Source organism: Manis javanica, chromosome 14, assembly GCF_040802235.1.
Source record: "Manis javanica isolate MJ-LG chromosome 14, MJ_LKY, whole genome shotgun sequence".
NCBI lineage: Eukaryota > Metazoa > Chordata > Mammalia > Pholidota > Manidae > Manis > Manis javanica.
In genome coordinates, this window is record NC_133169.1 from 88,988,360 (window position 1) to 89,002,100 (window position 13,741).

Sequence of the window (13,741 nt, forward strand, 5' to 3'; positions counted from 1 at the left end):
CCCGCCTCCAGACACCGTGCTACAGAGCCGGCTACCAGTCCCGCGGGGCGGTGTGGGAAGCAGCGATTCAGGCTGGGGGGCTGAGAATGTCCGCCTCTAGGTCTCCCTCTGGCCTCATTTATCAGCAGGGGGGACCTGCCCTTAGACAACAGCCCATACCAACCCCACCCACGGGGACATACGCAGAGCTCTGCGTGCCCCCAGCTCTGGGCAGACAGCAGCAGGCCCAGGAACCCAGAGCTATTGGCCAGCGGGGAAGGGAAGCAGAAAGGGCGACAGCAGCAGCTATCCTGGGTGTTATTTTAACGTGGTTTGTCTTGGGGCAAGTGGCTGAGCTAAATGGACTACTGGCCCATCTGAGCAGAATCCTGTTTATTTTGAGCCCTCAGTCACCAGGGAAACAGCAGGTCGGGGCTCAGAGTAGCTGCTTTGGAATCAGAAGGCTGCTGGATGAAAGGGAGTCCTTTTCTGTTCCGTCACTGGCATCCTGCCGAGGGTGTAGGTGTGTGTGTGTCTGTGTGTCTGTGTGTCTGTGTGTGTGTCTGTGTGTGTCTGTGTCTGTGTCTGTGTCTGTGTCTGTGTCTGTGTCTGTGTCATTCCCAGAGCCAAGCCTTGCAAAGGGCATTTTGCAAAACCACTCAAGGCAATGGCCATCCAGGTCAGGGCTGGGAGGGGCTGTAGAGAGAGTATTTCTATCATTCCTCACTAGTGGTCAAGCCTGTCCTTGCTGAACTAAGCGAATGAATCCTCAGGTGAGTCCAGCTTCGTGCTGTGGGGATTTCTTCAATGGACTGTGGGTGTCATCTTTATGCCAGTAGCCAGGACCGGGTAAGGGAGGGGGAACGCTGCCTGTACAAATAACTCTTGGCCAGATGGTGGGGAATGAAGGAATCCTTAGGTTCTTAAATTATTTAATGTAATGTAATTCCCCTCAATATTAAATTTTTTTAAAATTTCAAGTTAACATCCCTCAAGTTCCATATTTATTTCAACTTCCCATGTCAAGTATCTAGAGTTATCTTTTAAGTAATATATATTCAGATATTTTGAGGCATGAGACATAACCTTAATGCTTTTTGACAAAACTGATATTTAGCAGGAAAGGGACTTGCAGGTTACCTAGTCGAGATGTCTGGCATCAGAATAGCCCTCCAGCTCCGGGCCAGGAAGTAGCCATGGGAATAACAGCTGTTGAAGCTGCTTAGTGAGCATCCACAACATGCTACATCCTATACAGAGTATGAAACAAAACCCGTATCGCCCCTCAAAGTTCTTAGACCACTTTTAAAGCCATGTCTGCAGTAATTAAAACCTTCTATGCAAGCCTGCTAGCACTGCACAGGTGGGGTCTGAGAAAGGATGACAATGGAGGTCCAATAAAAATCATAGTAGAAACCAGGTAGGCTTATCCACATAGGTGTGGCCTTGGCCAGCATCATGCACATCTAAAATGTTGTGGCTGATGCTGGAGGTGAGAATTGTCCTTCCACATCTTAAGAGATTGATTCACTCCCAAAGCACTTCAGGGGTTGCAATAATAGAAAATGGCTTTAAGCCTCTTATAAGATGTTTAGAAGGGTGATAAAGGTAGAATATGGCATTTCTGTGTTTTTTATTTATTCTGCACTTGATGCCTCTGAAAATCAGACATAAAGCTATCACTTTTTAACTGCATCAACTTGAAAGAAAAACCAGAGCGTGACAGACTCAGCAGGATTCAAAATGCCCCCAGTAAATACATTTTCTCTCTCTTTCTAGGCACAACTCATCAGCCCTGGTTTCTTGTCCTTGAATCCTAAGGCTGACATTCAATATTTACTTTAAAATTTCCCCTGCATTCATGCTGTTTACATAGATGATAAAATTATGTGAAACGCACAGCAGACACACCGCATTTTCTTTCTAATTTCATTTGACCTTGTTCAAATGCAACAAACCCTAATCAGCTGACAGGAGAAATCAGTAGCTGCCTGCTACTCTGTCTCCCAGCCAAGTATTTCCTTCTGTTTATGCCCAGCCATGCAAGTGAAGGAAGGGCATGCTGGCCTCATGCTGAACCAGCTGCCAAGATGACGGAGGAGAAAGATTGGACAAACAGGGCACAGGGAAATGCAGCAGACGTCCACAGGAAATTGTATTCATTGCCCAGGGAGCTGTGGTAGCCACAAGCATCACCATAGCTGCAGGACAGAAAGGGGGCCTGGTGGTTCTCAAGTGGGGGGCACCTGACCCCCCTGTAATCCTAGAATGTGAGCTCATCCCAGTTTGTCAGCCTGGCTCACCAGCAGTTTCAGGGGAGGATGCTTGGAAAGGTCAAACCCACAAGGGGTGGCTCCCTCTTCCCGATGTTGACCACCGTGGCCTATTCTGTTTTCTTTTCCTCAATCTCAGTTTTTTAATTTTTATTTTAAAATATTTTATCTTTAAATAAAAGTAGTGGCTTCATGCATATGATAAAAATGTATCATGTACAGAAAGGTATAACATAGCCTTACTAACCCCCTTGTCCCCAAAGATCACCACTATTAACTTTTTTTCTGGCTCCTTTCAGGTAAAAAAAACATGTCTGTCCACCTGAATGGGTGTGTGCTTAGAACTGGTTTACTATGCGCAATGTCTTGAATGGTTGTTTTTCACTTAATAATAGATCTTTCATGTTGCTCTAGTCTCTCCAAACAACAGCATTCCTTGTCTGGACCATTGCCACATCCTCCTCACTGAGTTCCCTGCTTTTGCCTTTATCCACTACGGTTCACTCCAGAGAGATCCTGCTAAAACGTAAATCGGATCATGTCCTTGTTTGTTCAGAACTGTCCAGTGCCTTTCCCTTGTACCAACAACCCAACATAAGCTTGCTGCGGCCACCCGCGTCTCCACGTCCATCCCCTGCACACTCCTTGCTCACCATGTTCCAGCACTTTGCTCCTCGTATGGGCCAAGCAGGGTCCTGCCTCTGGGCCTTTGCACTTCCTGTTGCCTGCACCCTAAAGTATAAGCAATTATTTTCTGCCCCTCCACTCTTTGCATGGCTCTTGCTTATCACTCTGGCCTCATTTCAGGCCAGCTCCTCTAAATCAGCCCCTCATCACGGTCTTTGACAGCCCCTCACTTTTTTTTCCTTCACAGATCTTACTGTTATCTGAAAACTATCACGTTCAGTTATTTATTTACATGTTTTCTGTCTCCCCTATTGCACCCACACTGGAATGTAAACTCCGTGAGGAGAGCAGGGGATTTTATCTGTCTTTTCACCATTATATTCCCCCTACTTCCACCAGGATTTCTCAAACTTGAGTGTATATCAGAATCACTTGAACATGTTTTGAACCACAGATTGCTGGGTCCCCACTCCAGAGCTTCTAATTCAGTAGATGTGGGGTAGGCCTGAGAATCTGCATGTCTAACAAGTCCCCAGGCAATGCTGATGCTACTGGTCTAGGAACCACACTTTGAAAGCTGCCAGTCTAGACAATGCCTGGCACATACTGGGTGTTACATACATACATTTATTACATGAATGTATGAGTCTGGACACGTGCATTTGCCACCTTCTTTGTAATGGCAGTTTTATTTCCACTTTATCACTAATTTATTTTATTGGACTGTAAACCTCCTCAAATTCTGTGATGGGCGGGCCCCGAAGTTTGTCAGATAAAATGGTTTATTAGCTCCATTGATTTGCCAGCAGATGATGAAAAACCTAATGTTTTATAAACCCAAGGACAGTCAGTGAGAATCACTTCTAGTTCTCTGCCTCAGTGAAACATCAAACCCAAAGGCGGTACAGCCTCACACGATGGGTCAGAGAACTGTCCCCAGGACAGATTGCTCAGGTCTCCCATGTACTTGCTTAATAACTATGTTGTTGGCTCAGATTAGGCCTTGGTGCATGGAATGTGCACGACTCGTCAACCTCAGGTTATCAGTTGCAGAGAGCCCAGTGGTCTTTCTGTGAGTCACAAAACCCCTTGAGAATCCGACAACATCTGTAAACCTGTTCCCCAGAAAAACATGTGTACACACACACAACTCACTCACATGTTTTTTTTTTTACATTTGATTTCAGGAAGTAATACCCCAAGTCCATTTCAACTCCAAATGTAAAACTCCTGATTTAATAATTTTCTATTTACTTGGAAAAACCAAACAACCTAGATCTCCAGTTTATCATTTAAATTTCTGATGTATCAGAAATTTAAATGTAAAAAGACAAACCTTAGAGAAAACATAAATTCATCCTATGTATTATCCTAGGGGAATGCTTTTGGAAGCATGATCTGAAGCCCAGAGTTGAAAATAGAATAGTGAGATTGATTCCATAAATTTAACATGATCTACACAGGGGAGGGCTGGGGAGAATCTCTTAGCTCAGACTGTGGGGAGAAATCTAGGGATCTATCATTTCCATCAATGTTCTTTCTGCTTGGACTGTCTGGGTGGCCCATGGCCAAGCTCTGTGGAACCAGACCTGAGCTTATCAGGGAAAACAGGGTGAGGCCACATCGTTCAGTGAAGCCCCATCACTAGGTTCATTATTACATTGGCCATGCTTTAGGTTTTTAAACAACTTAATTGAGACATAATTCACATACCCTACAGTTCACCCATTTAAAGTATACGGTTAAGTGATTTTAGTATGTTCACATGATCAAGCAACCGTGACCACTATCAAATTTTAGAACATTTTTGTCATCCCCAAAAAGCCCCCCATACACATTAGCAATGACTCCCCATTCCCCATTCCTGCCAGTCCTGGGCAACCACATATCTACTTTCTGTCTCCATTCATTTGCCTCATCTGGCCATTTCATATAAATGGTAGCATATCGTACGGGCATCTTTCTCCTACAAAGCTTAGTGTCTCTGAGGTTTATCCATATTGTAGCATGCATGTATTAGAACTTCATTCCTTTTTGTGGCTAAATAATATTTCACTGTATGGATATACTACTCTTTATTTTTCCATTCATCAGTTAAAGGGCACTTGGCTTGTTTCTTCTGTTTGGCCATTATGAATAATGTTGCTGTGAACATCTGCATTGCATATAGTTTTTGTGTGAACACATATTTTCATTTCTCTTGGGTCCTGCAGTGGTTTTACTCTTAAACATTTACCCAGAGAATTTTATTTACCCTACATAATTCTTTTGGCTTTAATTTTTTTCTATCATAACCTCATGGAGAAGCAATCAGGCTTGGATGCTAAAGACCTCAGAGTTCTTCTGTTCCCATTCTGGGCCCTTTTCCGCTTCTACATAATCTGGGGCATGATTCAAGCTGTGAGGATACCTGCTCCCCGACCCCCTCATGGGATATTGGGAGGATTCATGGCATAAATCAAAAGGACCTGCTCCTGAGAAGACATTAACCCAAACGAATAGGTTAGTGTGCATCAAAGAAACATAATACCCTCAGACCAAGGGCGTCACCAGCACCCTGGGTGCCACATCAGCCCGGAGGCCAGTAGGTGGACACAGAGGCACAGATAGTGTAAAAAATACCCATTTTCTCAGGATTGGTTTCCTTTGAGGTCAGAATTTGGTTGCTTTCCACATCCTGCAAGTGACCCTCTGAGGGAAGTTCCCTGCCTCATCTCTGGGGTCAGGGGGTAGGAGGAAGGTCAGGACCATGCCTGGTGATGGGCAGAGCAAGCTTAAATTCTAAAGCCTACTACCGTCCAGCTAACATTTCTCCAAAGACCACTGCACCCCACTAATCACAAAGCACCTCGCTCTCTACAGAGACGCAGGGGCACCTTCTTTTGTGAATCCCCTGTGCCTCTTCTGGGCTCTGGGGCAGGCAGATCGTGCCTCCACCGCTGGGCACAATCTAATAAGGACCCGTGTAGAGGCACTGGGGGCCCCAGTGGCAGGACGAGTCCAGAATATCTTGGCTTCTTCATGCTCTCTGACCGGTCACCAGAGCCCCTTGCTGTCTAAAATCAGGCAGCAGGAAGCCCCACTGATAAGCATATAAATGATGGATTTGATCGGAAAGTAGATGGCAGACATGCCTGGGGTGCCCGTGTCACCACTCACTGGCTGTGTGATCTGAGGCTCAGTCTCCCCATCTGTTACATGGGGATAATAGCAGTCATTTGCCTTGAAGGGTCTTTGTGAGGATACCCGAGAGGGTGCCTGGAGGGCTCCAGCCTACATTTAGAGCTCAATCATTGTTGGCTAATATTTTGAAATCAGAATTAAGAGCCTCAAGGAATCTAGCCATTCTCTTCTAAGTTAATTAGGGAGGCTGACTTTCTATTGGTCAATTAGTTGTAAGTCCTTAATCGGGCACCCCATTATGTGTTAGGCACCACAATGGGGGCAGGGGATGAAATTTAATTTTCCCACAGGAATGTAAAATTCAAGTTGAGAGGAAAAACTAAAATACAGTAAACTGTAATATCGACTATCAGTGCCATCCAGGTTCAGAGAGGGACAAAGCAGAAAAGATTGGGTGGGCCAGAGAGGGCCTACAAGGAGAGGCGGCATGCCTGCTGGGCCTTGAAAGGCAGGCTGGGTTCACATCAGCAGGGCAGACGGAGACCAAGACGGAGGGGCCAAGGGCGGGGAGGGGGAACGGGCGACCCCCCGGAGCACCGGCAGGCTGGGGGCCCTGGAGGGTATGTGCACCGTGGGTGGGCGGGGAACTAAGCCAGAGACGAGCCTCCTGGTGTCTCTCCCACCACCAGGGGCTGCCAGGAATGACGTGCCACGGGGTCTCTAGTCACCTGCTCTACTAATACCCTCTCTAGGAGACTTACTGTCGCTAATTTTTGTGGACCCTAAGAGGGGGTAGGGGGAGGAGTTAGGTTGGAGGAGCTTTGACTCTTAATCCAGACGATTATAAAAAGCAACACAGACTGGCTACCCTTGACCTCGGCTGTTCTCTGTCCAGCCCCGCTCCCAGCACCTGCGCCTTCGTTGTCTTTGGGACCCCAGCCCTTCATAGATTTCAGCCCATGTGGTTGCGGACGGAGATGCCTACACCCCCATGGCAGGGATGGACACAGTACCCACCCTGTTTCAGGGAGACGTGAGCCTGAGACTAGCGAGAACTGCTGCGAAAGGGAAGCACTTACTCTTGCAGGGCGGCTGTGCCGGTAGGATGTCAGCCTCGAGCGGCCGGCCGCAATCTGGCCACCACAGCAGTGCGTCTCCCTGGAATAGAGACACAGGGATGCTAAGCCGGGAAACGGAGAGAGAGTCAGGAAGCCATCATCTGGGCGCCTGGAGCGCACCACACCGAAGCCCTGGCCCTTTTTAGTCACGTGAACAAACACATTTCCTTTTTTTGTCTAGGTCTCTTCGAGCTGGGCTTCAGTCCATTGTTATTAAAAGAAACCCGATTTGTTTGAGTAGTTATCTGGTTCCCACCCACATTTTGTTGGCTTTTCTCAGCATAGAGACTTGCAGTGCATAGTGGAGGGGTGGTAGGTGACAGGGAATAATGGTCTGTGAGTGACATCTACACGCATCCCTAGACAGGCACAGGTACATGTCACGCAGAGGCGTTAGGAGGGGCCACCAAGCCGCACAACTTCCCGTCCTTGTCCCTTGACTCTGCCTACAGAGCCATTCTCCCCAGCCCTTGATTTCATCCCTCTTGTTATCCCCAAAGAAAGGAGTCCTTGGACCTGCCCAGTGCATTTTGCAAGGCTCTAGGGAGCCAGGAAGCGAGGGGGAGAGAGCGAGGGGAAAGGAAGCTCCGCACAGGCCGTTTTTGTTTTTCCTCTTTTGGCATCCTCTTTTTCCGCCGGCATCCTTTTATTTATAACCTATTTCACGCAAGGCTTTTTAAAGCTAAGCATAACCTCTACTGTAATGAGATTCGTCTAATGATTTCCTAGGAAACATCTTGGATGTCAGCAAAGATAATTTGCTTGGTAGGAATCGCTTCCTGCTTCCCCGCCCAGAACTAGACCTGCCGAGGCCTTTCGGGGGCAAACTGGCCTCGGAATGAGAGAAGAGGGTGCAGGAATGCTCTAAGCCGGCACCCATCACGGAGGCCCAGGCCTGCCACGGACCCCGATCCGGGAGGAAAGAGGAAGGAGCAGGGGAGGCGGCGCGGGCAGGCTGAGCGCGAGCAGGATTCGAGCAAGAGGGACGGGCGCGCTCACCCGGCCCCGGCCCGGGGCCCCCGGCGCGCACGCGGATCTAGCGGGAGGGAGAGGGCGCCCGCACCCCATCAGGGGGGCGCGTCCCTCACCGAAAGGGGGCGATGTCCTGGTTCCGCCCGTCCTCCGGATCCTCTGCGGTGCGAATGAAGCTCGAGGGGGGTGCTCGGAGGGCGCCGGGCGCAGACCGCGCCCCCACCTCCCGGGACAGGTGGGTTTCCCGGGGAGCGCCCTGCCCCGCGCCGCCGGTGCCGGTGGGCCCGCAGGAAGCCCACGGACAAGGACAGGCCTATTTATTTCTCCCCTCTCATGTGATCTTGTTTTTGGACTGGACACAAAAGCTATTTGGGAGCCGGACCGCTGCCAGGAGAAAGGACCGTTATCTTACCCGAGCCGCCCCCGTGGCTCTGGGAGCTCGCGCCTCCTGCCTTTCCCCGTGTAAGGCACAAGTGGGGTGGTGGGGGGCGGGGGAGTGTCGGTCTGAGCCTTACTTTTAATATCCGATCAATTAGTTCAAAGTACTGACTTAATTTCTACTATTTCATCCCCACCCTTGGAGGTTTCACAGAGGATAAACGTAATAAACAAGTTATTCTTTGATGTCCTAGGTCAGTGGACGTGTCGTACGGTCAGCATACATAGGGCCGGCCACCGACGCGCTGCCTTAGGTTCAGGGACTCCCCTAACACGGCTGGGGGCGCCCGGGAAGGCACGCGGAGCAAGGTCAAGGCGCCCACCCTGGAAGGCACGGAGTCGGCCTCCCTCTTCGGCCGTTTCTGCTTCCAACGCCTGGGCTTGTGAAATAAAAAACATTCAGATCGTTTGATTTTTCACCCCTGATTCTTCCCCTTCAGACATGAACGGAACGTGTTGAGAGCCCCAGGCCTGACCGAATGCCAGTTCAGGGCCATCGTCTCTGCGACGCCGCTGGCGTTCGTGGGGCCCTTGCTAAAGGCCGTCCCTGCGCTGAGCTCTTTCCCGGCATCGCCTCATTTTTTCTCACGACAGCCCCGCGAGGACGGCGATGCTGATCTGATGTGACAGCCGGGGAGAGGCGGGGGGCCCGGGAAGGGGAGCCGGCCACGGCGCCCCCAGCCCCCACCCGGCCCCGGGGCGGGAGCGTCCGGCCACGTCCCTGATTGTCTCCTGAAGCTATAAATTATCAAGTGTTCACTGTTGTTTTCATTTCATTAGAGGCAAAACAAAAACATCACGGTTGATTCAGACCATGACGTGACGTTTTGATTTATTTCTTAAACTCAGTTCTTGAAAGAGAGAAAGGTGAGGTTTTCATCTGTTTGCAGTCCCGGGCTCTGAATCTGGGTTCAGGATGCAGAGTCTCTGGCCCCCTTTCTCCTCGGAGCCGGCTTCCTATGAACAATCCACGGTGCAAACCTACCCACCACGGCGGACGGGGCAGGGCCGCCCCGCGGGCTCACGGCCCCCAGGCTGGCTTGCCCCCTTCTCCGCCACCCTGACGGAAAGCAGGAGAGAGTGCGCCAACAGCTTTCCTGCGCTGCCCTCTGCCGGCCACCCGCTGCATTACCACAGGGCGGCGGTCTGTTGGACCTGCAAGGGACACACACCAAGGATTAGTTTAGAGAATCAGTTTCCAGGTTCCCCGTGTCTGTAGGTACACCATCCTACAGCTGGTTTGCCTGAGAAAGTATCTGTGTTGATAGTAATCCTTCCCTTTCTGAAAAGCATATGCCTCACTGCAAAAATCTCACTAAGGTACCACTGTCCCCAAACCCGAAGCTGCCTTAATAATTTAATTCAGCTTCCTTTAATGATTAACTAAGGCGTTTTTGCACGATTTGTTTCTTCCAAGCTCTTGAATTTGAGGGAGTGTACTAGTTAAAAAAAATTATAGGGAATATTGGAAATAATAACAGATTAATAGGTACACTTGAAGAATGATATCACAGCTTAATTTTAAAATTGCAATATTTACGATATGATAGAAGCTATTATCTCAAAGCCATATGAACTTGATGAACATTTAATGTATCAATTTTAAAATGTAGGCATAGGTGACATCATTTTTCAAAATTGCTTTAGAAGGCACAGGAACAAAAATGCGTGATGTGGCTCCTCCAGGCAGGTGAGTGAAACAGTTCATTTAATAATTACTCAAATAATTGTAAGAAGGAGGGGTATTTGATTAAGAATGTATAATGGAGGTCAACAATAAATAATGAGGCTTGACCTATCTCATGGAGGGGGTGTTAGGGGATATGGACCAAGAATTAGGTGTCAGAATCTATATGAAAGGACTATGAAATCCTATGAAATCTAGCAAATATGGGAGGATTGGAGAGAAGTGGGGTCAACCTATGTAGAGTCTGCTGTTTTTAGAAAGGGCCTTTGCCTTTCCGTAAATACAACCCATGTTATAAATCGGTGGTTCTCAACCGGAAGTGATTTTTTCCTCAGGGACATCTCGGAATTTCCTGACACATTTTTGGTTGCTGCCCCTGGGGTTGTTTGAGGGGCATCTACTGGCAGAGGCCAGGGATGCCACTGAACATTCTACACTGTACAGGACAGCCCCCCACAACAAAGTATCCAGCCCTAAAAGTCAGTAGTGCTGAGGCTGAGGAGTCCTGTGTAGACGAGGGCAAGGCAGGCCCGACAAGTATCTGTAGTGGACGTGGGTTTATTTCTTCATCCATTTGTTCAACAAATACTTATTGAGGGCTCGCTATGTTCAAAACACTATTCTGGACATTAGTGATTCATGCTGGGCACCTGTGAGCCAAAATCACCCAAGACGGCCTGCCTAGTTGTGCACCTGTTACCCAGCCTAAAACTGTCACCGTTCAAATGGTGGCAAAACTGGTTTTATTCTCTGTAAAAAGAAGAGATTATTGTGTGGACGTTATTAGAAGATGGAAACATTGTCTCTAATAGTGCAAACAATGTAAATATCTGTCAACAGGGAATGGTTTCACAATGATGCTACATCCATACAATGGCATACTAAGCAGCCAGTGAAGAAGAAAGAAGCGATTATGTTTGAGATGACACAGAAAATAACCATGAAAATATTATTAACTAGAAGAAAAGTTTCAGAAGAGCAGCTTAAGTAGAATTGATCTGACTTGTGTTTTTTAAATAGGTTTATGTGTTTGCATATGCATGCAATTGCTGGAGAAAATCTCACCAAATTCTAATAATGGCTTCCTCTAAGGAATAGGAAAAACAAAACAAAACTCTATAACATGTTCTTTGAGTAGCACTCTCTATCTAATTACCTCCTTTCACACCAGTTAGAATCCCCCCTATTCATCTTTCCATTGAATGAACTACTACTATTCAACCAGTTACCAACTTCAGAGATCCTTCAACTTCCAGGACAACATCCACTCCTTATTTACAATCCAAAGCCTTGCTAAGCCCGCCTCTAGCCAATCTTCATCCGCTCTTCTTGGAGGTGCTCTCCCTGCCCAGCCCCTGTTCCCACACCCACCTCCCTGGTCTCTAAGCCATAGTGAACCACCAACACTTCACCACGCCGTACCTTCAAGGCAGGCTTTCTTCTGTACCTCAAAAATACTCCCTCTCTTTTTCTACCTGTATTATTCAGGAAAGACTAGGTTACACTGTGTGTATAAATAATCCCCAAATTTCAGTGGCTTAAAATAATAAAGGTTTATTTCTCATTCATCATCAACGTGTCCATTGTCAGGTTGGCTCTGGAGCTCTCCCCCATGTCACCCTCAGTCAAGGACTCAGACTGTGGGGGCTCCAGCCATTTCAGAAAGGAAAAAGGAAATGTGTTTGCTAATACATTAGCATCTGGAAGTTGCTTCTACTCACATTTCATTGGCTAAAACAAGTCTTGTGGCCACGCCATACTTACCATAAAATGAGGTGGAGAATTTTAATCCTACTATTACTTGGAAGGTGGGGAATCATAAATATTTGGGGAACCTGAATTCTGTAATCATTGGTGCAACATTCTGTTTATGTCCACTAAGTCAAGTTTGGTAATCATGTTCAAATAATCTATATCCTTATTAATTTATCTGCTCACTTTTTCCTGTGGTTTTTGTCAATCATAGCTTCATACATTTTTTTTGTATCATTAATCTACAATTACATGAGGAACATTATGTTTACTAGAGTTCCCCCATCACTAAGTCCTCCCCACAAACCCCATTACAGTCACTGTCCATCAGCGTAGTAAGATGCTGTAGAATCACTACTTGTCTTCTCTGTGTTGCACAGCCCTCCCCGTGCCCCCTCCGACATTATACATGCCCCCTTTCTTTTACCCCACCCTTATTCCTCCCTTCCCACCCATCCTCCCCAGTCCCTTTCCCTTTGGTAACTGTTAGTCCATTTGTAGGTTCTTTGATTCTATTGCTGTTTTGTTCCTTCAGTTTTGCTTTGTTCTTATACTCCACATATGAGTGAAATCATTTGGTACTTGTCTTTCGCCACCTAGCTTATTTCACTGAGGATAATACCCTCTAGCTCCATCCATGTTGTTGCAAATGGTAGGATCTGTTTTCTTCTTATGGCTGAATAATAATACTCCATTGTGTATATGTACCACATCTTCTTTATCCGTTCATCTACTGATGGATACTTAGGTTGCTTCCATTTCTTGGCTATTGTAAATAGTGCTGTGATAAACATAGGGGTGCATCTGTCTTTTTCAAACTGGCATAGCTTCATACTTTTGACCTACATTAGCCTGTTTGTTGACTTTTGGCTTATCTGTCAACCAGCTTCATAATTAATAGGTGCAAATGCATTGTTAACCTTTTAAATCCTAACTAAAGGCTATTGGTAGCTAGCTAGCTGTCAGTGGTACAAAAATGTAAATGCTTGGAGGAAACTTAGGTTGTTGAGGTGAGTAGTTGTGAGAAAAATAAAACTATAACTCCATTTTTACGTAAAGTGGGAGGAGTGCTCAGGTCCATTCTCTTGTCTCTCCGTGTTTCATCCTGATGTCTTCTAACCTATTTCTCAAATCATTAATTCTCCCTTCAACTATGTCTAATCTGCTGTTAAGCCCTTCCACTGAGCTCTTTACTTTATTATATCTGCCAATGCTAAATTTCTATTTGGTTATTTTTCAAATCATCATTGTCCTTTTTTTTTGTTTAAAGTTTCTGGTTCTCTGCCAGATTTTTCAGTCTTGTCCTTTACAGCCTTTGCACAAAGTCTGTATGTGATAACTCAAGTAGCTGCAGTTGTCTGGAACGGTTTCTATTGTCATTATTCCTGTTGGATCTCATTCATGTTGTCTTATTTCCGTGTGTGTGTGGTTATTTTCAAGTGTGATGAAATTGTATGTGGAAAAATGTTGGTAGAAGTAATGTGAGATATTATGGGGTTATATTCTCCAGAGAGTATTTACATTTCCTTCTGCGAGGTACCTGGGCATGCTAGCCATCTGGGATCACCTTAATCGAAGGGATGCTAGCAATCTGGGATCACCTTAATCCAATGTGAAGAATTAAGCTCATTGCAAACTGGGCTGAGGCCCTGCAAAATCTAGTCTATTTCCAGTTCACCCAGATTTAAGATGCAGTCCTTCAGGGTCCTCGCCTCCAATGGAGGGCTGCAGGGCCCCCTCTCCTTTTGTGAGCAACGTATTCTGAGCTGCCT

The 13,741-nt window shown here is 46.8% G+C and overlaps 1 protein-coding gene and 2 long non-coding RNA genes across 4 annotated transcripts in view; 2 read left to right on the forward strand and 1 right to left on the reverse strand.

The window, feature by feature from the left end:
- Nucleotides 1–8,349, reverse strand: part of FGF1 (fibroblast growth factor 1) — a 90,040-nt gene extending 81,691 nt beyond the window's left edge. For both annotated transcript variants that reach the window (XM_073221872.1, XM_073221873.1), the window contains exons 1-2: nt 8,209–8,349; nt 7,082–7,160 (exon numbers count right to left, since the gene is read on the reverse strand). The gene's annotated coding sequence lies outside the window, so the exon portion shown is untranslated. The remainder of the gene's footprint in view (nt 1–7,081; nt 7,161–8,208) is intronic.
- LOC108391032 (uncharacterized) overlaps nt 1–13,741 on the forward strand; it is a 332,816-nt gene that overhangs the window by 301,458 nt on the left and 17,617 nt on the right. The gene's annotated exons all lie outside the window — the stretch shown is intronic.
- Nucleotides 8,187–9,287, forward strand: LOC140846216 (uncharacterized). The gene is made up of 2 exons (XR_012125168.1): nt 8,187–8,327; nt 8,971–9,287. It is a non-coding gene; the product is annotated as an uncharacterized lncRNA (long non-coding RNA).